This window comes from Amblyraja radiata, chromosome 23 (genome assembly GCF_010909765.2).
Source record: "Amblyraja radiata isolate CabotCenter1 chromosome 23, sAmbRad1.1.pri, whole genome shotgun sequence".
NCBI classification, from domain to species: domain Eukaryota; kingdom Metazoa; phylum Chordata; class Chondrichthyes; order Rajiformes; family Rajidae; genus Amblyraja; species Amblyraja radiata.
The window spans coordinates 14,071,168-14,097,030 of record NC_045978.1 but is presented as its reverse complement, the minus strand read 5'-3'; the positions used below and the strand labels follow the sequence as shown (position 1 = coordinate 14,097,030).

Genomic DNA, 25,863 nt, shown 5'->3' with positions numbered 1-25,863 from the left:
AGCAGCAACTTCCTCCACTGTTTGCATCGGGTAGTGTGGGCGTTTGATCGCTGTGCTTAGGTCTCTGGGGTTGATGCAAATTTGGATATCTTCCTTGTTTTTCTTTGTTGCCACCACCATGGTGGAAACCCAATCAGACGGGTCAGTAACCGTACCATTGACACCCAAGGACACCATCCGCTGGAGCTCATTGTATACTCTGTCGCACATAGCATGTGGGATACAGTGTGGTGTAACATTTAGACCACAGATGAAACATTTGGATCAGTGGCGATATTGTACTTGATGGGCAGCTTTCCAAGCTTGTCATCAAATACAGGGGCGTAAATCCCAGGGGAGCCAGGGGTGCTCGTTCCTTCCCCCCCCCCCCCCCTCCTGTGTTGAGAGGTGGGGGACGATCACCCCCCCATTTTTTGTAATCCGGATTTTAAAACCTGGTGAAATCTCCACTTTCCGCGAGACAGTGGGGATGGGACTGCTGATCGAGGGCGCCTATTGGATGAGAGAGACGTCGATTCAGCGCGATCATTGGAGGAGGGAAGTGTCGGTCAGAGGCGGAAGTGGGGGGGGGGGGACTGAGGATAGAGCACGGTGATTGGAGGAGGGAGATGTGCCAAAACACTCTCGGCAGCCCTGGACACCAAACATACTAGTATCTTTGCTGGACACAGACCTGCGCCTCATCCGCAGCCAGGATTGATCCCCGTTCTCCGGCGCTGCAATCGCTGCCGAACCGCCACTGGACCATTCGTTATCAGTAGGTACATGTTTTAACAGGTGTACAGTATGTCTTGGGAACGAATGAGCCATGCGAGAATGACAACATTTCATGAAATGGTTAAAATTCTTACAGTAGTGGCAAATTTTACCGTAAGCAGCACAGAATTTGCGACCTGTAGTGTGGGAGCTGTGACAGTATAGCACCATTCGATAGATCTCTGAGGCTGCCAGGCTGGGGTGGGTTGTGAACGTCGGTTACGATAGGAGGTGTCAGTAGTATTGACATTGAACGGGGATCGTGGCCCAGAGCCCACAGACTTTGTGTGGGAAGCAGTAAATTCTGCGATTCTGCAAGCATGTTCAGCTCAGTCCAAAGTCAATTCAGTATCGTGAAACAATTCGCCTCGTACCTTGTCACAGTGTAAACCTCCTACCAGTTTGTCATGGATGAGATCTTCACACAGATCTCCGAAACGACATAGAAACATATAAAATTATAAAAGGACTGGACAAGCTAGGTGCAGGAAAAATGTTCCCAATGTTGGGCTAGTTCAGAGCCAGGGGCCACAGTCTTAGAATAAAGGGAAAGCCATTTAAGACTGAGGTGAGGAAAAAGCTTTTTCACCCAGTGAGTTGTGGATTTGTGGAATTCCCTGCCACTGGATGGCTTTAAGAGAGAGTTAGATAGAGCTCTAAGGGCTAGTGGAATCAAGGGATATGTGGAGAAGGCAGGCACGGGTTATTGATCAGGGACGATCAGCCATGATCACAATGAATGGCAGTGCTGGTTCGAAGGGCCAAATGGCTTCCTCCTGCACCTATTTTTTCTATGTTTCTAAGTCTCCATGTTTCTATGACAGCGTGCAGCCATGTGTTTTAAATCACTGAGGACGTTTTCAATAGGTTCTTCTTGCTGTTGGAAGCGAGCAAAAAACTTAGTACGTTCAATTATGGAGTTGGCTCAAAGGTCACATAGCTGTCCGAACTTAGAGAGCAGGACTGCAGGGTTACACATAGTTTCAGCAGGCACCACAACCTGGTTGTTATGATCCATGACAGCAGGCGCGTAGTGAAAACACTCTGCACACTTCATTGCTTCGAGGCCAGCAACATTAAGTAGTATGGAGGCACGTACGTCAGGTACAGCGTTGCGATGAGCAGCACGAATGTAGTGGTTGTAGTCACGCTCAAAGATGCGCCAACGTTCAGCGATGTCTGAGTCAAAGATCAGAGGATCTGGACGGCAAAGCAAGCTAGCCATGGCAGCGATAGCAAGTATACACAACAACTAGGTGGACAAAATAAAAAACGATATACCTAAACACGGAGTGTGTAGGCAACCACTCCTTGACACCATGTAAATGACCCATTCATTCACACAACATGGTACAGCATTGTTTTATGAAAGATACTTCAACATGATGTTACAGCTTGTGTAGCGACTATTCGACTGCCAGCATGAGCTGAGTTCTGATAATATAAAGCATATAGTAGGTGGAGATTCTACTAATAAAGCACTACAATTGGTTAGTGTGAAGTAACCAATCTACACCTACCTTGGGTAAAAGACTGTGCATTCACTCTATCTATTCCCTTCACGATTTTATACACTATCTTCTTCTTGCGTATGTCGTGCACAGCCTAAAGCTGTAGGTCAACTTGTTCTATTTGATCTTGGATTGATTGCATTAATCGAAACAGGGTGGACCACGTGAAGGTTGCAATCTCCCACCCCATACACCTCTATGAGATCACCTCTCAACCTCTTACACTCAAAGGACTGGACTTCCACTGATGGAACAGAGTAATGCAATGAGAAATCTATTGGTCTATCTGATAGGTTTAGTGACCGTGTGGTTTTTTTTTAGGCCAGATTTTATAATTTTCCTTGAAGTTCCTACCCAATAAAGTGACATTCAAATCTACAAATGAATGAGTTATTGAATTAGAAAAAATAAAACAGCAGGTCAGACACCATTATGCACTAGTTTTAGATTTCTTTAAAAAAAAAACAGAATGCACAAGAGGTGCTTTAAGGGAAACAGACAAATCAAAAAAGCAAAAAGAATTAGAATGAAAATTGTGGAGAGATTGAACACAGATCAATACATAAGATCAATTTTCTTTGTTTAAAGCAACATCAAAGATTGTGTTCATTGAAGAAACATGTTTAATATTTTAAAGGATCATGCCGGCGACTTTTGTGCACTTTGTAGGCAAAAACAAAGAATTTCACTGCACCATCAAGTGACACTAAAATATCATCATAATCATCAGCATCATGATACGGCACGGTGGCACAGAGGTAGAGTTGCTGTCAGTGCCAGAGACCCGGGTTCGATCCCTACTACCGGTGCTGTTTGGCTAAAGGGATCAGGGGGTATGGAGAGAAGGCAGGTACAGGATACTGAGTTGGATGATCAGCCATGATCATATTGAATGGCGGTGCAGGCTTGAAGGGCCGAATGGCCTACTCCTGCACCTATTTTCTATGTTTCTATGTTTCTATGTTTGTACGGAGTTTGTATGTTCTCCCAGTGACCGCGTGGGTTTTCTCCGAGATCTTCGGTTTCCTCCTACAATCCAAAGACGTACACCTTTGAAGGTTAATTGGCTTGGTATAAGTGTAAATTGTCTCTAACGTGTGTAGGGAGGCGTGATTGTGCGGGGATCGCTGGTCTGCGTGGACTCAATGGGCCGAAGGGCCTATTTCCGCTCTGTATCTCTAAACTAAACTAAAAAAAACTAAACTAAATCATCATCCCATAAGTATTTTTGGTCTGGTTTTGTTTTTTGGGAAGCTTCCATTGCTTCAAACACTTTTTAAAAAAATCCTAGATTCTGGAAAAAATACCATATGGATAATCAAGGCTGCAAAGGCATTACATGCTTTCATTAAATGTTGCTGATGGAAATCCAGTTCTAGATATCTTCTTGTAGATTTAAGCCATATTATCTTTCAAGCTAATAAATCTTTGCTTACTTATATTACAACATGCCTTGAGCATTGGCCACTCTGCCTGTGTTTACCTGTTTTGAAACCTCAATGCTTGAAAAATGCTGTTGTTTTCCTTTCACTGGTTCAGCTAATCTATGATTCTTTATGATTTAATGAACACATTATAAAACCTGTTGAAGCCTGCAGCAAAGATTTAGACCTAGGGTTGAAAGTGCAGTTTTACATTTATCAAATCAAACTGTGCAATCTAATTTCCAAATTCAATTTCTGACAGGAAGTATTTGACAAATATTTTATTATGAGAAATAGAAAGGCATAATTTATTACTAAAGGAATCAAGATCTACTTGATCAAATTGTATAAATGCAGTTTAATATTCTTAGTCATTGGTGCAGTTGCTAAATTTGCACGCTTAGTGAGATGATGGTTTTAGAGATTAAGGAGGTCAAGACTCTTTCATTAATGCCATTCCACCATATAACTTATAGCTGCAGATTTGCACTTGAAATTAGTTTAAAGTAAGAATATATATTATTCTGGTGAAGCATTGACTAGGAAATTGTGAGATAATACGTTTAAACTGATTAACCTCTTCTGGGAATATTATTTAGCAATCATATTATAGCATTTGCTGGCATCATATTCCCGGTCATGACTCAATCAACTTATGAAATGTCCTGCAAAATGCTTAGGAAGGAGGGGAGAGCAGAGAACTATGCAAATTGGAAATTGTTATATATTTTCTAAGTATTACAATGTTTTCTATTGCAAGGAATATGAAATCCACACAATGTAAATTTTCCGACCCACAGCCCGTGACAGTGCGGCCCACAGGGCAGCCGTGGCCGGACAGCGCTGACCCCGGGGGGATAGTGGGGGCTGTCCCGAGGGATGTGCTCCTTCGGCCGCTTACACCTTGGTGCTCGGGTTCAGAGCAAACCTTCCCGCTTTCAATGACAGCACCCACAAATATTTAGGGCGCAAAAAATGACAATTTCGGCGGATTTTAACAGGTAAGAAGGTACGCGTCCCGTGTGTTAACAATGTGTGCCGGAAGCTGCCATGTCCTCCACATGGATTGAGCTGCTCCGTGCGTCACGCCCTTTAACCCGATGACCTTATGTGCAACCCCCCTATAACATAACTACCAAATCTAGCAAATATTCCAATAAGATATGCTTGTCTATGTAATTCTAATCAATTACTTCAGAACAGTGAGAGTCTTTCACAGCATTCTTGATCAAAGGCAGATCACTATCATAAGAAAGAAAAAAAGTAACAGTAAATTAAAGAAGAGGCTGCAGAGATAATTGACTCATTGGTTGCCATCTTCAGAACTCCCATTGTTTTGCAGTTTGAAATAACCAATGCAAAATTAAAATGGCTGATTATCTAAAACTTCTCAATTTGCTGTTGGTTCCCAAAGGTTATAATAATGAGGTGTTGTTCCTCAAACTTTCTAAGGATTGCTGTGCTTAACATGCACCGTGTTGTTTCTTTACACTAATGAAATATTACCTTGCTGTATGACTCTAAGTGTATTGCTAATTTTTTATTACTTTAAAGCAAGCAATGTTTCTTAAGCACAGCAATCTTTAAAAAGCTTGAGGAACAACACCTCATCATTCCAACCTTCAGGAGTTAACATCAAATTGTCAACAGCGATACACTTATTAATATATTTCTGCACTAATTTTACCAACAGTAGATTACTTTGGCGAAGTTTGCTGAGTCAGAAAGAACGAGAGCAGTCAGGGGCTGCTTAGCTCCACAAAACCATGTAATAAATTGCCTGGTGAAATTTACCTCCTCACTGTGATGGAAGGCATGGTCTTATCTCTTCCCTTTGTTCTTTTCCAGCGGCCCAGCAGTCCAACTGCAGCGTCGAGGCGAACTGGGGCTCTGATGTTAAGCCCCAGGCGGGCGATGGTAAGTCCTGTGGCCGTTTAAGCCACGCCGGGCACTGTTAGGCCCCAGCTCCGTGCCCTCTAAACCCTGCAATTCCAGCGGGAGAAGTTGCCGTTGCGGAGCTCGGAAAAGCGGTCTCCCACCAGGGACCTGCGAGCTCCCGATGTTCCTGTCCACCGGGCCTGTGGCTAGAGCCTCCGAAGCTCCAAAGTCGGGGTGCAATTTTTATATGTGATTACATTTTTTTTTAATGTGATGTATTTCTCTATTTCAATATAAAGCGTATTTGTTTCAACTTTATCAAAAGAGAGGCAACCGAAAAACTTGCCCAGAAATAATGTGGGGAAACTAAGTTGTGAGTCCCTATTGCAGGTAAAGATGAATGCCTAGAAAGAGATAGTTTGATGCATTGTCAAGATTTGTTGAGAGTTACTTATTTGGTTCAGTAAGCAAGGACCAAAGGAAGCAGTGAGTATGTAGTCAAGGTGAGAGTGTTGGCAAAGAGATACAATTTCCAGACGTCACTACACCGCATGTTAGTGGATGAAAAATGGAAGTCACAGGTTCTCCTATATTTTCGAGTTAATTTTGAACATGGGCAAGATGCAATGGGCTAATGACACTTGCACTTGAAGGAATCTCAACAGAAAGCGCTTTTTCCAATTTCCCGCAGGCCTGGAAGTTCCAGAAGAGGTGACATACATTTACCTGCAACTTAGTTTCCCCACATTATTTCTGTATTCATATTGCTCTGAATAGACTTTCATTGCAAACATGAAATTTTGCCCAGAATCCTGGCTCAAAATCAATTCCGACTTGTTCACGTGTATATATTTCAGCACAATTTGACCTTGACTAGGCAAAGATTTATAAAACATCCCATTAATTATGGTAGTGTGAGGTCTTACCTGTAACCTCCAGCAACCAGCTTCAACTAGCATCGCAACCGGCTTCGAAATAAAAAATTACCGATTTTTAAAACGGCAACCTATTTTTAGTCGCAGCCGGTTTTGAATTTTTTGAAATAATCTCCGGACATAGAAGAAGCGGAAACCAATTTCAACTATTAGGGAGACTGACAAAAGCCTCCGGGAACCTCCGGGAACTGCACGGAAACCTTGGGTGAGGCGCAAAGTATCCAGAGGTTTCCGTTCAGGTTTCCTAAGTGGGACAGGGGCATTACTCCAGTGTTTTGTGTCTATCTTCGGTCTTACTAACTTGATCAAGTTTTTTGCGTAGTTGACAAAGATGATCCATGAGGATATGGCAGTGGATGTCATCTACGTGGATTTTAGTAAGGCAGGCTGAACCAGAAGATTAAGGGATATGAGGAGAAGGCAGGAACGGTGTACTGATTGGGGATAATCAGCCATGATCACATTGAATGGTGGTGCTGGCTCGAGGGGGCAAATGGCCTACTCATGCACCTATTGTCTATTGTCTATTGACACATGGAATTAACAGTAACTTGGTTGTATGGATTCAGAATTGGCTTACTGATAAAAGACAGCATGTGGCGATGGTGGATGGAGGTCTGTGACTGGTGGAGTTCTGCAGAGGTCTGTACTGTGTGCTCCGCTGATTGTGTTTGTCATATGTATAAATAACTTGAACGTCAACATACACAGTAAATAGGTTGGTTAGTAAATGATTGCTGGAGTCGAGGACTGTGAGTGTAAATAGCCAAAGAATACAATCTGAAGTTCAAGATCATCTTTAACCAGTGTCCATATTATAACGGTACAGCAGGTCGTTAGTTGTTAGTACATCGTGACCGCTTCCAAGACTGACCAATGTAGGAAGTGGGTGTTAGTATAAATCGTGCAGTAGGGTGGGGTTAGTGATGCTATTCTACTATGATTGGTTCTCATGCCAATCTACAGTGAGGAAGGCGGTTAGGGTATATAGTGGGATATAAATCAGCTATAGACATGGGCACGGAAAAGGCAATGGAGTTTCATCTGAGTAAAGTATAAGCAGTTGTATTTTAGGTGGTCAAATGTAAGGGAAAAATTAATGGCTTTGAGTGTAAAGGTTAGGAAGTCATGATGCAGCTTTATAGGCCACATTTGGAGCATTGCATGCAGTTCTGGTTGCCCTATCACACGAAGGATCTGCTGGGTTTAGAAGGGGTGCAATGATGGTTTACCAGACTGATGCCTGGATTGCGGGGTATTAGCTACAGGGAGAGTTTAGACAGATTTGGATTGTTTTCTCTGGAATGCCGGAGGTTGCGGGGAAACCTGATAGAAAAATCAAATACTAGAGGGCAAATCATTAAAGTGAGAAGAGCAAAGTTTAAAGATATGCGGGGTGTTGTTTTACACAGAGGGTGGTGAGTGCCTGGAACATGCTGCCGGGAATGGAGGTTGAGGCAGATATGATTGTGCCATTTTAGACACTTTTGTATAGGCATATAGATATGCAGAGAATAGAGGGCTATGACTTATTTGCAGGGTTAAGAGATGGTCTTGGCATCATGTTTGGCACAGACAATATGGGATGAAGGGCCTTTTTCCTGTGTTGTTCTTTTCTATGTAACCCACCTAAACTGCTAGAAAGAACAATTTTAACTATGGAAAAGATTGATATTACTTTTAGGGATTGTATTCCTATTGTGCCAGTCTTAACCTCAGGGCATATCAAATTACCACGCAGTCAATTAAATAAATCTGAAACTGTAATCAATATTAAAACATTTAAAAGGGGGAAGTTAAAATTGTGCAGAGCTAAAGAATAGCAGGTAACCTGTTTTACTGATGTTGATTGAGAGATAAATCCCTGCTCTTCAAAATAATGCCAAGATTTTTTTTAATGCTTTTGGCAAAGCAGATGAACCTTAATTTATTATCTAATTCAAATGTTGGCACCTCTGATAATTCCATTTCTAGTGCAGTATATTGATATGTCAGCATAGAATTGTGAGCTCAAATATCTCGAATAGGACACTTTCTGACTGTAAGGTGGGAGAGTTACCAACTGAGCTGCGAAACAGTAATATACAAATAGCTGATAGAACTGTTCATCAGTGTGATTTCCCCAGGAAGTCTCATCTGAAGTCCAAGTTACAGCTCTGCAAGAATCTTTCGTAAAATACAGTAAACTGTAATCGGCTTTTATTAAACCTGCTTCAAAGCAAAAGGCACTTTGCTCAGAATTCATGATGGATTCAACGGAAATCAGCTTCAGGTGCTATTTATTAGTCAGTTGGGATTTTAATATATATCTGAAAATTTGTCAATATACAAATAACTTTGAAGTCTTCTGAAAAAAATAGCATTGGACATTAAAAAAAAAACTCTTCCTCAAAGCAAAAAGTGTAAAAAATATATCACAATCACAATAATACTTTATTAGCCAAGTTGTTTTGCAACATACGAGGAATTTCATTTGCCAAATCAGTCATACAAATAAAAAGCAATGGAACACACAAAATACATTTTAACATAAACATCCACCACAGTGACTCCCCCACATTCCTCACTGTGATGGAAGGCAAAAAATAAGTTCAGAACTCTTCCCTTCTTTGCTCTCCCACGGTCGGGGGCCTTGAGCCCTCCGTTGACTGGACGATCTTGTCTCCCGTAGCTGGCGGCGTTTGGGCCCTCAGCTCCTGCATCAGGGGGATGTCAGCTCCCCTGCGCCGCCGATCAAAACCCGCATTGGGACTGGTTGAGCCCCTGCGTCGTTGGAGCTCCCGACTAGCCTCTCCCGAGACTGAGAGCTCACACTGGTAAAGTCTGCAGACCGCAGTTGGAGCGATCCCAGGCAAAAGATCGACTCCGTTGTTAAGTCCCCGCCCCGAGGTGGGGCTCAAAGTCAGTCTGAGGAGGGCTCCAGTTCCGTCGATGCTAGGCCGCAGAGCGACCAGAGATGCGATCTGGAAAAAAGTCGCATCTCCGGCAAGGTAAGAAAGTTTCCACTGACTACCTTCCTTCCCTCCACATAAAACAAACAGAGAACATTAGCACAAACTTTTAAAAAGCACTAAAACATTTTTTAAAAGACAAAAACACAGACAGATTGTTGGCGGGTCTGCCAATCATGTGGCGCCCCTGATATATATATATCATGATAGCAGATTACCAAAAAATAACAGTGACGACCTGAAACATCACCCATTCCTTCTCTCCAGAGATGCTGCCTGTCCCGCTAAGTTACTTCAGCTTTTTGTGTCTGGAGATGATTTAAACAAGCATCTGCAATTCATTCCCACACACACACACACACACACACACACACACACACACACACACACACACACACACACACACACACACACACACACACACACACACACACACACACACACACACACACACACATAAATATATTTTTTAAATGTACTGTTATTTTTTGGTAATCTGCTGTTGTGATATTTGAAATCATGCCAAATATTATCAATGATTGACATGTTGTATCTAGACTCCCAAGACATGATTCACCCAGCTGCCAATCATTACATCTGAATATTATATATACTGGTTTCTATTTAAAATTGACATATTGTTAGTTCTCCCACATACAATATAAACAGTAATAGGGGAAATATTTGCAGTGATTTGAAACATGAATTTCAAATAATTTGAAGCAGCACCGAGTTTATTTCCATTTCAATTCTGGGAATTGAATTCAAATCTAAGATCGACACAAAATGCTGGAATAATTCAGCAGGACAGGCAGTATCTCTGGATAGAAGGAAAAGGTGAAGTTTCAGGGGTCGAGACCCTTCCTCAGACGGAAGTCTGCAGAAGGGTCTTGACCCATAAGGTCACCCATTCCTTCTATCCAGAGATGCCGCCTGTCCCGCTGAGTTACTCCAGCATTTGGTGTCGATCTTCGGTGTAAACCAGCATCTCCAGTTCCGTCCTATAGAATTCATATCTAACCCTGACTAGATGGATGGAAATGATCTCTTTCTGGCGTCCATGGTGAAATGTGTTCGAACTAAGATAAGAGTTTGGCTGGGGGTCTCGACCGAAACATGGGGATAGAAGTGGAGGGGGTCAGAGAAGAATTGAGAAAAAAGGATGCAGGGGGGAGACAACAGTGAGAAACACCAGAGAGAATTAGAGAGAAAAGATAGGAATGGAAGAAAAAAATAAGCCAGAAAAAAAGATTGCAGAGAGGAGAAAAACAAAAGATGTAAAAAGAGGAAAGAAGGGAATAGAGGTAGATTTACTCTTAAAGGAGGGCAAACCTTCTATTAGGAGGGAAAATTAATTTATCAATTTTCATAAAAGGGCATTGCACAAATTAACTGGGATGTCAACAAAAATGAATTTGTTCAAATAATACAATGGAATATGTGAATCTAGTCTCGACCCGAAACATCACACATTCCTTCTATACAGAGATGCTGCCTGTCCCGCAATTTGTGTCGATCTTCGGTGTAGACCAACATCTGCAGTTCTTTCCTACACAATACAATGTTTTCATCCTCTGGTATGGAGAGTAGGGCTCCATTTCACATCACACCTATGTAACAAATGTAGAATCTATAACACTGGTGTTTGCTCTATCAGTGAATGATCGATTGCTTTCTGTGTATATTGCAACAATATTTACGCAAGAGCTTCCAAAAAGTCCTTCTGTGTTTACAGGTTGCCTACTTAGTGCAGCTTCTTTCCTTCTCTGGCAACAACATTAGTAGTTTAATTTGCTGTCAACTCTCTGCTGCCTCAGCAAGTGATGCTGATGTAACCTGACAGATGATACTTTGGACAATATATGAGTATTGCACTGAAGTGTCCTTCCAGATGATGTGGTCCACTCTTGAGCATTGCCCTCAAATTAAGAATGGTATCTACTGAGTCAGACACAAAATGGCATCAATTTCTAGTGCTTGAGAAAATTTACTCAATACTGCTCCACTTTTGCATTAGCGCTGGGTAGCCAAGTGTACTGAGCTAAGAGTCAAACTTATTAAATTTTTCATCTTTCCAAGAGCAATAAAATAAATGCAATTCCTGGGCCATGAAAAAACTGCAGCTGTGTTTGTTGCAGTCTAATGATTTTCCAAAAATGTTCCACACAGTAACAGGGATTAGCATCCTACTTGGCAACCATTCTTATTCTGCAGCTAAATTATCAGATATTTTGCATTTTCGTAAAGATTCTTGAGTTTGCCGATTCCAAAATTTATTCAAATGTCAACTTAATAAAAACAATTTTAAATCCCTAATCTTTGTTGCGTGTATCTGACGGATTGTAACTGGGCTATTCTGAAATCTAGTTGCCAGATATTTGGCAAGATGTCACAATTGTCAACAAAGCTGACCATGGTTATTGATGGTCTTTGGTTTGCAACTTACTGCTGGGCAGCACTGTAATGGCCCAACACCGACTAACTTTCAACTGTGACTATTTGGTTTTGAAAGCAGAGACCACACAGACAGATTAATCAAGCCTTATTATAGTCAAAACATTTATACTTAACACTTGGTGGACCCCCATCAAGAGCTAGCCGCTTTGTCCACAGTTTGGCTTGGCACCAGGTACTTGGTACTTGGTTGTAGCGGCACCTAGTGGTGGGGCTGGGAAATCAGAGCCCTCGTCATTGGTCGGCACTGTCATGTGACCGCGGGGATTCGTTCGCGGGCTTCTAGTTAGTAATTAGCGCTCTTCGCATTGTCAGGAGCTGTGTCGATGTGTAGCTGTGTGGCTATTCTAGGTACGCAGTATTACGAGCTTTTTGATTTGATTTGATTTGTTTGATTTGATTTGATTCCTTTATTGTCATTCAGACCTTTCGGTCTGAACAAAATTTTGTTGCCTGCAGTCATACACAATAATAATAAATAACAAAACATACAAAAACACAAATTAACATCCACCACAGTGAGTTCACCAGGCACCTCCTCACTGTGATGGAGGCAAAAGTCTTAGTCTCTGTCTCTTCCCTCCTTGTTCTCCCTCTGCGCTGAGGCGATCCAGGCCGAAGATGCCGCTCTCCAGTCCAGCGGACCTCCGTAGTGATGTCGCCGCTGCCGAAAGCCGGAACGCCGTCTCAGCTCCGAGTCGGCCCGCCACAGCCTCAGCTCCGAGTCGGGCCGCTGCCAAAAGCTGGAACGCCGCCTCAGCGAGTCGGGCCACCGCTGCCTCAGCTCCGAGTCCCGCTGCCTCAGCTCCGAGTCCCGCTGCCTCAGCTCCGAGTCCCGCCGCATCAGCGAGTCGGGCCGCCGCCGCCTCAGCCCCGAAGTCGGCCAGCCTCGCGTTGTAAGTCCTGGCTGGTTCTGCCTCCGGAGCCTCGAGGTCGGTCGCAGTTGGAGACCGCCATTAGGCCTCAGCGCAGACGGAGGCAGAGAAGGGGGATACGACAAGAAAAAGTCGCATTCCCCCGAAGGAAGAGACAAAAAAACATGTTTCACCCCCCCTCCACCCATAACACAACCTAATAAACTAAAATTTAACAAAAACAAGACAAAAAAAAAAAGTAAAAACAGACGGACTGCAGGCGAGCCGCAGCTGTTCAACAGCGCCGCCACTTCTGGATTGTTTGCGTTTTTTTTTTTTTTTTTTTTTTTTTTTTTTTTTTTTTTTTTTTTTTTTTAGAAATTATAATATATTTTTTTATTAAAGGTAATCAATTACAATGCTTCAAACAACTTTATATCAAATTAATTCAATTTGCATTAAGTAAAACACTAGTAATACTTATCTACTGTTTTTTTAGAAATAATGATAGAGAAAGAATAGAGAAAGAATAAATCATTAAGAGAGTGATTAAATAATAATTTGATTATATATAGGAAAGAAAAGAGAAACGAAAAAAAACAAAAAAAAAAAAACATTTTTAGTAACCACAATATGTATTATTAATAACACTACTACAAGTGATAGTATCAATAAAGACATATATGTAATTCCAATATAAAAATGAATTATTCTCACCAAATCCCGCAGGGTGCACGTCGAGCTGTGTTGCCAAGAACAGCTACTTCTCTAAATACTGTATATATGGAGACCATATCTGTTCAAAAGAATTATACTTGTCCAATAGGACAAATCTAATTCTTTCCAGATGTAACGTCTCCATCATCTCTGTTGCCCACATTTTGGTTGTGGGGGATAATGTTCCCTTCCAAAATTTCAATATGATTTTTTTCCCAATTATTAAACAGTAATCAAAGAAATTTCTTTGATTTACTGTAAGTGATAGATGTAAATCCGGAATTCCAAATATTATTAGCTTTGGGTTAGGGTCCAATTTAACTTTGATGACTTCAGAAATAACTTTAAAGATTTCTGTCCAGTAATAATTCAATTTAGGACATGTAACGAAACTATGTATTAAATTTGCCTCTGCTTTCTTGCACTTATCACAAATAGCGGAGAGATTCGGAAAAATACTATTTAATTTAGTTTTCGAATAATGTAACCTATATAATACTTTAAATTGTATCAGTATATGTCTGGCGTTTAATGAACACCGGTGTATTCGTTGTAGACTTTCTTCCCAGTTTTCTTTTGTTATAGCCAATCCCATTTCATTTTCCCATGCTTGACGATATACTTCCGTTATTGGATTCTCCTTATCCAAAATGATGTTATATATATAGGCTATTAATTTTTCTGTATTTGGATATAAATTAAACAGTTCATCTAACAATCCTGCTTCTTTATTTTTATAATCTTGTGTATTGGATTTAATATAATCTCTAATTTGTAAATACCTAAACAAATGTTGTGGAGACAATCCATAAATATCTTGTAACTCCTGGAATAAAAGAAATTTTCCTTTTCTATACAGATGTTCTATCCTTGTAATTCCTAAATCATCCCATTGTTTAAACCCCCCATCTAATATAGCAGGTTTAAACGATGGATTATTCATAATTGGTAATCTAAATGAGAGATTATCCAAGTGTAGAGTCTTAACTATTTGTTTCCAAATACGTCTATTATTATATATTATTAGGTTGTCTTTATAATATTTTTTTTGTACTTCCGTTGGTGCAAAAATTATCGAACCTACATTGAAAGGTAGACAGTCCTCCTTTTCTATATTTAACCATGTCGGTTCATGATCCATATTTACCCACCAGAAATTCATATTCTTAATCTGAACAGCCCAAAAATAATATAAAAAGTTGGGAAGTGCTAATCCTCCATTTATCTTAGCTTTGCATAGATGTTTTTTATTTATTCTGTGATTTTTATAATCCCAAATAAAGCTATTGACAATATTATCAATTTTTTTAAAAAAAGTTTTCGGAAGAAAAAAAGGAATAGCCTGAAACAAATATAACAACTGCGGTAGAAATACCATCTTTATGGCACTTATTCTACCAATCATAGATATAGGCAGTGTTTTCCAATATAAAATATTTTTTCTAAGTTTATCTAATAGTTGAGGATAGTTGGATTTTATTAATGAGTTATGAGTTTTAGTTACGTTAATCCCTAAATATTTAAGTTTGTCTGTAACTACTTTTAATGGGTATTGTTGTAATGTATTAAGATTTATTCCTGTTATTGGCATAATCTCGCTTTTATCCCAATTAATCCTATACCCAGAAAATGCACCAAATTTAGTTATAATGTTTAGCAGGTTGGGAATACTAATTTCCGGTTTTGTAATATAAATCAAAACATCATCTGCATATAAAGAAATTTTATTAATTGTTGTATCAGTATTATAGCCATATATTTCAGGTTCAGATCTAATTTTTTCCGCCAATGGTTCTATCACCAATGCGAACAATAAGGGTGATAACGGACATCCCTGTCTGCATCCCCTAGAGAGTTTGAATTTGGCTGATAAAATTTGGTTAGTCAAAATTCTTGCCATAGGATTCGAGTATAAAATTCTTACCCATTTACAAAATCTATCCCCCAATTGAAACTTTTCCATTATATTAAATAAATACATCCATTCCACCTGATCAAACGCTTTTTCTGCATCTAGTGATATAACCGCTAGTTCCGTATCTCGTATTCTTTTTGAATATATAATATTAAACAAACGTCTGAGATTATGGGATGAGTAACGTTTTGGGATAAAACCTGTTTGATCATAATGTATTAATTTAGAGATCACTAAACTTAATCTCCTAGATAAGACCTTAGTTAATATTTTTTGGTCTGTATTTAAAAGGGCAATCGCTCTATATGATCCAGGATCTTCCAAATCCTTATCTACTTTAGGGATGAGTGTAATTGTGGATTCATTTAAAGATTCTGGTAATTTTCCTTGGTCATATGCATATCTATACATTATTTGTAATCTTGGGGAAATCAGATCTTGAAATTTTTTATAAAATTCTGCACTCAGGCCATCTGGGCCCGCTGCTTTTCCGTTCTTAAGCGAACTAATTGATTCTATAATATCTTTTACTGTTATTTCAGCATTTAACAATTCTCTACCTTCCTGATCTAAGCTATTGATTTGACATTCTTGTAAAAATATTTCCATACTATCTGTTTGTCCTGTTAGTTTTGACGAATAAAGATTTTTATAATATTGTAAAAATCTATCATTAATATCTTTTGGAGTAATTAATATATTTCCATACTCAGATCTAATTCCGTGTATCATCTTCTCATCTTCTAATTTTCTAAGCTGTCGTGCTAGTAATTTTTGTGGCTTATCTCCAAATTCAAAATACACTTGCTTAGTTTGTTGAAAAAGTTTAATCACTTGATTAGAATATATTTTATTTAATCTATATTTTACTGATGCAATTTTATTACTTAACTCTTTGGAAGGCTGTTTTATATTTTCATTATCTAGACGTTTTATCTCATTTTCTAAATTTTGTTCTATTTTTCGATTTTCTTTATTGAGATGTGCTTGTGCGGATATTATTGCGCCACGCATGAATGCCTTAAATGTGTCCCAAAATAGTGATGGAGAAGTTTCAGGATTATCATTAGTTTCAAAAAATAATTTAATCTGATCCATCACATATTTACAACAGTCATTGTCCTTTAATATCTGAGGGTTAAATCTCCAGGTAGTAGTTTTATTAGATATATCTTTTAATTTTATCTTAAATGTTAATGGCGCATGATCCGAGATGATAATATTATGATATTTTGCATCATACGTAAAGGGAAGTAATTTAGAATCTATTAAAAAATAATCTATCCTCGAATAGGTTCCATGTACGGGCGAGAAAAAAGAATATTCTCGTCCGGATGGGTTATCTAACCTCCAGATGTCTTTAATATTAGATGTATTGATAAAAGCATTTATGAATTTACTTGATTTCGAGGCAGCTTTCCTTTTTGCGGATGATCTATCTAGATAATTATCTAAAGTACAATTTAAATCACCTCCAATTATTAAATTGTGTTGAGTGGATATAGGAATATTATTAAATATTTTCTTAAAAAATAATGGATTATCAAAATTAGGGGCATATATATTCATTAAAATTACCTTTTTTGAATATAATTCCCCTGTAATTATTACATATCTGCCTTCTTTATCCTCTATAATAGAACTTTGTATGAAAGGTATACCTTTGCGAATAATTATTGCAACTCCTCTAGATTTATGAATAAATGTAGAATGATACACCTTAGAAATCCATTTAGCTGTTAATCTATGTTGAGCATCTTTTTAAGATGAGTCTCTTGAAGGAAAATGACATCTGTCTTCAATCTGTTCAACTGAGCTAATACCTTTGCCCTTTTAATTGGTTCATTAATGCCTTTTACATTCCAACTGCAGAAGGTTACTCCATCACCCCCAGTCTTCACCTTTATATCATGCATTTTACTATTAGGGCGGCTTTTTTTGGAGTAGCCTTCTTGACTCACCCAGCTCCCCGTTGCACCCGGACATCAATCCAATGAGAATTTCTTTCCACCTTAATCCACATCTATGTCTTCTTAAACTAAATACACAATATCCTTCACATCTACATTCAAATAATATATAATATAAGATCAATAAAAAACAAAAACAATAAGAAATATCAATAATAAAAAAAAGTAAAGGGTGTTAATAGGGTGCTCAGAAAAAAAAGAAACTACACTTGTATAGTGTGTAGTATGTGAAGGTGAAAGCCACACTAACGTGGCCATTAATCTAAAGACTTCCGTTTTTTTAATAAAAAAAAGATGTTGATTATACCAGCTCCTATCTCAAATGCTATATATATTGGGGTGGGGTACTAACTTTATATACTTAGTACTTAGTAATTATTTCTATTATTCATATTACTATTTGCTAATTACTAATATCAATTGTATTTAATACTATAATATGTAATACTATTATCATGGAATAATCAAATATTTTCTAATAATTAATACAGAACTACTACTAAATGCCCATTATTCCACTTCCTTCTAAGTGAGTATTTCATAACCACAGGTCGATGATAAAAGTTCAGTCCTCTCCTTCTCCCTCGGGTTCTTCCTCCGCATCTTCTCTCTCTTCATCTTCTGGCTTCTGCTGTATGCCTCGGGCGAATTTCAATGCTTCAGTATGCTTAACGAAACGATATTCCTTGTCATCATAAGTTACTCTCAGTATTGCTGGGTACATCAAGCCATATCTCAGATTCTTAGTATTCTGTACATTCCTCAGAATACCTTTTGTTTCTTTAAATAGAGCTCTTTTCTTGGCCACTTCTGCAGGGAAGTCTCTAAAAATACTGATGTTGTCTCCCTCGTATTTCAGGTTTCTCTTTTTTATTATTATCTTCATCATTTCTTCGAAGACATGGTCAAAGGCCACTTTTACAATCATTTGTCTGGGCGATGAACCTATCCCAGGGGCCCGTCTTAGAGCCCTATGTGCACGACTCAACAGGGGTTCATGATCCAAATTCAAAATGTCCATTAAAAGTTTTGCAACAAATTTTCGAGGATCTTGACTCCCCTCACGACCTTCGCTCAGACCAACTATACGCAAATTTTTACGGCGTTGGCGTCCCTCCAGATCGATACATTTCTCGTTTGTTTTATGTAATAATTCTAAGAGGCGTTTGTTCTCGGCACGGAGTTTTTCGGTCTCCTTAGTGTTCACTTCAGCAATTTTAGTTAGCTCTTTAATTGCTTCGCCTTGTTGGTCTAGCGAAATTATAGTAGGATCTATCTTGTCATCCAGCTTTCTTTCCATCCCAGCAGCTATTTCCTTTACATCCTCAATTTGAGTTTGTAACTCGGCATTAGCCTTTTCCTTCCACTCATCCATCATACTTTTTACCGTCGTTATAACTTGTTTTATTAAGTCTTCTTTATCTTCTTTATTTTTCTCGTGAGACACCAGCATATCCGCTTTTAAACTTTTTATCTCCTCCATATACTCCTTCCTCTGCTTCTTTATCTCCTCCATATACTCCTTCCTCTGCTTCTTTATCTCACCTAGAATGGTAGTCTTAAGTTCCTCCATTTCAGCTTTCCTCTGTGAGATATCTTCTTGAGAAGCAGAAGCAGCAGCAGCTCCAGAGCTGAGGCCAGTTTCCCTTCTCGTAGATTTTTTTCCAGCGGTGGGGGTGGGGGAGCGCTGGGTCATAATTTCTTCTTAAAATCGCGCGCCTGATGACGTCACGCACCTTTTAAACGCTGCCGGAGCCGTTCACAATCGATCTCCTGTGGTAAGTGCGTTTGTTTGACCCTTTTACCCCCGTTTTAAATACAGTTTTTTTCGGAGCTGTAATGGCGCGATTCCACTCACATCGTGGCGCCAACCGGATTGTTTGCGTTTTGTTAATAAAAACCATTTAGATCACCCTGTCTGGTCTCACTACATGGTAACCTGATCTGAGGATGAAGTCCCAACTATAGAAAGTCCCCCCCCCACCCCAGGCTATTTTATACCCCTTTAATACATGCATGTCAACAAAGCACTTTCTTTCATCAATCTCCCCTGTTTATTTCTCAGCTGGTTGATTCTTCATGGTATCCACCTTATTTAATTTACTCAAGCTCTTCTGGTCAAAATGTACAGGCTATCTGTTTCCCCATCACTAATGCTGGGCCCCTCTCCTCTCCACAAGCATCCTTCAATTTAAAGTAACAACTCAATCATGATCACATTGAATGGCGGTGCTGGCCCAATGGGCTGAATGGCCTACTCCTGCCCCTATTGTCTATGTATCTATGTGATGGTAGTCCAAGGAATCACTGCTCAAGGTTTGTAATTTAACTCTTTCCTAACAAACACTAATGGATGCTCAGCAGCTAAACAAATCTATTGCTTTGAATTTCATCCCATCTTTCAGGCTTGGAACTTTCACATTCTCAATATGAAGGGTCTATCTGCTTCATTCATATATTGAAGAGGCAGTAGTTGCCTGTCCTCTACAGCTAAAGGAAAGAGTAACGCTGATTCAATTTAAGCAGATGTCTCCAAGCACTAAACATACTGAGTCCAGTCATTGATGAGCAGATGCATGGAGCAGGTTATTAGGATTTTTTTTAAAGAGATTCAGCAGTGTTTAGTTTTCATCTATACCAGCAATAGAACAATGAACTTCTTACTTGCTGCAGCATTACAGGCCCATTGACACAATAACACACAAATAAATATATAATGATCAACAATACAATACATTAATATCCATAATACTACATGACTGTAATAGTGTAAAAACTGAAGTGCATATCAACTCAGCCCTTCATAATTGTTAAGGTAGGTGGTTATGTGTTGGACAGTGTTCAAGAGCTTTAATGTGGTCTGGGGCTATGGTGATCAAGAAGGCACATCAGTGCTCTCCCTTTTGAAGTGAGCATAGAAAGCACTCAGCTCATTCAGGAGTGATGCCTTGCTTTAAGATGAGAGGACAAATTTTAAAGGAAATATGCGGGTCAAGTTTTTTTTAACAGTTTTTTTTGTGCCTGGAACGGGCGCGGTGGTGGAGGCAGATATGATAGTGACACTGAAAATATTTTTTAATAGGCATATGGATATGCATTAGATTGAGGGATATGGATAATTTGCAGGCATATTCGAATTGGTCCTGGCATTAAGTCCATTTATTGAGCGGCATGGTTGTACAGCGGTAGAGTTGCTGCCTTACAGCGAATGCAGCGCCAGAGACCCGAGTTCGATCCCGACCACGGGTACTGTCTTTACGGAGTTTTACGTTCTCCCCGTGACCTGTATGGGTTTTCTCTGAGATTTTCGGTTTCCTCCCACACTCCAAAGACGTACAGGTATGTAGGTTAATTGGCTGGTAAATGTTAAGAAATATTGTCCCTTGTGTGTGTAGGATAGTGTTAATATGCGGGGATCACTTGTCGGCGCAGACTCGGTGGGCCAAAGGGCCTGTTTCTGCACTGTATCTCTAAACTAAATCACAGACATTGTGGGCCTGTTGCTGTGCTGCACCATTCTATGTTCTATGTTTTATATTCTATGATACCTCAGTATATAAAGCCTAATAGTCTTTGTATGGTACAATAATAATATTGAACATTTACTACATACATTGTCTTGCATGTGAGGATGATCAAACTGATCATGAAAATGGTATAAATAGAAACTGCACTGAACATGATGAATCTAAATTCAGTGGCATTTAGCTGAGAAAGGATATTTCTGCATCCTAAATAAAAGTAAATGTTTCAACAGAGGTCAATGTCACTGAATCGTGTCTTGGATGTCCTTTTTGTGCTTGTCATGTAGTAATAGATGCTAATGCATTACACAATTCATTTAAGTATTCCTAATAGATTTTTTTTTGTATTGGCAGCAGACTAAGGTCATAGTAAGATCAATGCAGAATCACAAGAATGGGTAACATTCCATTATTCAGCAGCAAATACTCAATTTTATTTTTTGAGAGCAAGGTTTGAAAAATAATGTGGAGAAAATAGAAATTGATAAAAGTTATATAAATTTATTGGGTGTAAATTGGATGCGACAATCACTGGTTCTGTAATGAGGTGAGTATTGCCAATCTATGCATGCATGCATGCAGTCAGGTCACTGTTCAATTTATGAGATCCAAGTTTATCCATGCCGTTTCTTTTTTCACCCCAAACCCAGTATTAGGACACTTGTATTGGACAAAACACCACTGAATAATGTATAAGCTAATTACATTGCTTGAAACCCTTAGAATTCATTAACAATACCTGAAACTAATGAAAAAACATTAATATTTACCAAAGGTACACAAAAATGCTGGAGAAACTCAGTGGGTGCAGCAGCATCTATGGAGCGAAGGAGATAGGCAATGTTTTGGGCCAAAACCAAATAGGGGGTGGGGGGAGGCGGGGAGAAGAAAGGAAAAAGGAGGAGGAGGAGCCCGAGGGCTAAGGTAGGAAGGAGAGGAGACAGCAAGGGTTAACAGAATTGTGAGAATTCAATGTTCATGCCACCAGGATGCAGACTCCCCAAGCGGAATATGAGGTGCTGTTCCTCCAATTTCTCGTGTTAAATATTTACCCAGATTGATATTATATCAACTCGCACATCTTTGTTAATGCAGTTTGAGGCCTGGTTTGAGCTGTGCCAGGCTATCTTTGAGGACATACATTGTTTAAGCAGTGTTAATGCGAGGCTCAAAAAAAGACCGAGATAAGCTTCTATCTGATTCTCTTTGGAAATGAATGACAATTAAGGCCCAACTGTGTCAATGCAAAAAAAACGTTGAAATGTCCTTCTTGTATTCGCTGCTGTTGAATGAAAAAGGTGTATTGTATCGTGATCCCTTGAAGGAAGCAATGCCAATGTTCTCTCTAATGTTGTTGGCTTAAGTTCTATTCAAGACCCTTGGGCACTGATATAAATTGACAGTCTTGGGCATTGGGAAGAAGTTCTCATTTTTGCTCGAACATCATTTCAATTTTCACATGCTCAACAATAGTTATGCTTTTAACATTTTAAATTTTGATGAAACCAGAAATCAACTTATCTTGTCTCGGTGCAGCCCGAGCTGCCGGCTATTTTCAGCATTCCACGCTTTAATTTTATACTCGCAGTATTTGCATGGATTTGCTTTTGCATCAGAGTTGAGGGAGTTTTATATGATTGGAGAGGTCATCATCCAGACCTAAGATTTATCAAAGACCCCGTCTGCCCTCTGGAACATAAGATATCCCCAGGCTCTGTTTTAAGGAAAAGCAGCCACATTGTCTTCATCACATTTTTGCCTCACCTGACGTAATTGAAGCTGTCTGATCATTATCACCTTGCTGTATTCTAAGGTTTCTGTGCATAAAATTTGTCCTTCTGGTTCAGGAGTAGATCACTCTGACCCTGAAACCCATCCTATCATCCAATATGATCACAGATGATCAATGCTTCAATTCCTGAACTTGTAGCAAAGTTCCCTTCACAATGTGCAAGGTCCTCCAATTCCACTTTACAATTGTTCTAGTTTTGTTTTTACTTTCATAGCATTGCACCTAGTTCTGATTTCCTCACTCATTAACACTATCAAAGCCCTTCATCATGTGAAATATTTTGCCTGGATCAGTAATGGAACACAGGATCAGCTGTAATTCACACAGCATAAGCTAGGGACGATTTGCATTGGAAAATTAAAGTAGTAACCCTCGTTGGGTTTGGGACATAGGAGGAAACCGTGGCACCTAGTACTGGAGATTGAGCCAGGTTGTTGGAGCTGTGAGGCAACACTTTACCTGATGTGCTATTGTTCTGTGCTAGATTTTTCAGGAGTATTATGCACATAAATCTTACAGGAACGCAGTTGGCTTGTCATTCAGAGGCCTCCTCTTCTGAAAAAACATTGTCATTTATGGAGTATTTTTGAGGACATGATTATCACATAGATACTTTCAAGTGCTGATTATCTGGCTGAATATTTCCATATCTGCTGTTCTTTTGTTATATTTAGAGTTTTTAGAGTTTAGAGATACAGCGCGGAAACAGGCCCTTTGGCCCACTGAGTCCGCACCGACCATTCATCCCCGTACACTAGCACTATCCAACACACAAGGAACAATTTATAATTTTTACCGGCCAGTTAACCTACAAACCTGTATGCCTTTGAAGTGTGGGAGGAAACCAGAGCAACAAGGGAAAACCCACGATTACAAGGAGAATGTACAAATTCCGTACAGACAGTAACCAACAGTAGTCAGCATTGAACCCGGGTCTCTGGCGCTGTAAGGCCGCAACTCTACCACTTCACCACCGTGCTGCCCTTATGCAGAAGCAGCCAAGAGTCAAGAATCAAGAGTGTTTTATAGTCATATGTCGATGTCCTGCATTTGGGGACTTGCAGGCATCAGCACACCCGAAGCGCAATGGGATAGTCTCGCCTTGGGAGAGCGGCCAGCGTGACCACCGATACTCCCCTGCCAGGTGTATATTGTGTGGGGCTTAGAGTTCTCTTGAAAAGATTTGAAGGTTTGTGTGTCGATTTGGAGTGGAAGAACGATATTAATTAGAACTGCAGGAAAGATTTTCAATAGGTCGCCTAATTAGCTCTTTATCAATACAGGCTCAGCATCATTGTAGAATGCACCCCCTGCATACATCTCATCTGCCAGCTTGCAAGGAAACGCTCCTGCTCACATGACCTTTAGAAATTATAAATGCTCTATAACTGTAAAATGAAATTTAGCTGATGATTAAGAAGGTAAAGATCTGTGGACTGTTTTAATGACCAGCCGCTGATTACAATTCTTTTCTTCTCTTCTCACCATTCCAACCATTAGAAAACTCTTTGGAAAATCAATAATCTTCCATCCAAACAGATTTGAAAATCTCATGATGATCAAGGCGGCATGGTGGCATAGTGGTAGAGCCACTGTCTTACAGCGCCAGATACCCAGGTTCGAAGCTGACATTGGTTGCTTGTTTGTACGCTGTTTGTACATTCTCCCCGTGACCTGCGTGGCTTTTCTCCGAGATCTTCGGTTTCCTCCCACACTCCAAAGACATATAGATTTTTAGGTTAAATGGCTTGGTATAAATGTAAATTGTCTCTCGTGTGTGTAGGATAGTGTTAGCGTGCGGGGATCGTTGGTCAGTGCGATCTCGGTGGTACAAACTATTTTTTTGCTTCCTGAAATCACAAATATTTCCATACACAATGATTTAAATCATCATTGGAAAAATGTACACTAAAGAATGCACAAAATATTATGGACCAATTAGCACAAATGAACATCTATGGACAAATAAAGTTTGCACGACAAATGAAAGAACACGGTTCATCTGGGTTAATTTATGGCATCCTAGTAATTGTACAATACAGCTATTATTGAGTTGTTGGCTGCTTATCACAATCAATGTCTGCTAGTTCATCCGTGACAGATCCAGGCACATGATGTCACAAAATGTGCTTTAGAATAACTGAACCAAAATCATGTTCAAAAAGCCATTTAGCACTGAATCAGACCCTTCAACCTTCCAAAGCCATGCTGACTGACGAGTTCCCACCTTTACAAATGCCATTTACATCTCATTCCTGCGCAGAGTTTTACACTTGCTGAGCCTGAACTTGTTTATACATTTTTTTTTCAGAACGTGAATTCTGGGAGCTATTTTAGAATCAGCAACTTCAGCATTCATTTTTCATGCAAGGGAGTCTTTTCACTGGTGACAAGGTCAATTTTATACCTCAAAAGCAGATGAACACAGGTTAGGTCACATGGGGTCCAGAGATGCTACCTATCCCGCTGAGTTACACCAGCATTTTCACCTTAGGTACTTCTACAGACCTGTCAGCACAGAATGCTTTGCAGCAAGTGGCTTCCCAGATGCACAGATTCTTTCCCAGCCAAACTCTCCCAGCATCTACATATTGTTGAAAAATCCCAGATCAAATGGGCAAGACACGTCAGACGGATGTCTGTTGATAGAATACCAAAGCAGCTATTTTGTGGAGAGCTGACAGAGTACAAACGATCAGGGGGTGGGCAGAAAAAAGAGATTCAAAGACTCAGAACATCTTGAAGAGTTCCATCATTGGGATCAACTAACATTAGATCATAGGTACACAAAATTGCTGGGGAAACTCAGCGGGTGCAGCTGTATCTATGGAGCGAAGGAAATAGGCGACGTTTCGGGCCGAAACCCTTCTTCAGACTGATGGGGGGTGGGGGGGGGAGAAAGAAGGAAAAGGGGAGGAGGAGGAGGAGCCCGAGGGCGGGCGGATGGGAGGGTGGGAGGAGACAGCTAGAGGGTTAAGGAAGGGGCTTTAGATCATCCTGTTTGGAGTACCTGCATAAGTGTGGTACTCATTCAGATGTGCAAGCTAGAAAGGAGAAAGGAAAGAGGAAAAGAGAATCTCGTAAATCAAGATATGCCAAAGCTACAACATCCCTACACCCGTCATCTGTGTGGATGGAACCTCCGTGGCCAAATTGGACTTATGCCCATATTCCAGATACAG

General features: G+C 39.8%; 1 non-coding gene across 1 annotated transcript; it reads right to left on the bottom strand.

Moving 5' to 3' along the window:
* Positions 1-23,661: 23,661 nt before the first annotated feature.
* Positions 23,662-23,833, bottom strand: LOC116986547. The gene has a single exon (XR_004415516.1). It is a non-coding gene; the product is annotated as a U1 spliceosomal RNA (small nuclear RNA).
* Positions 23,834-25,863: the final 2,030 nt, after the last annotated feature.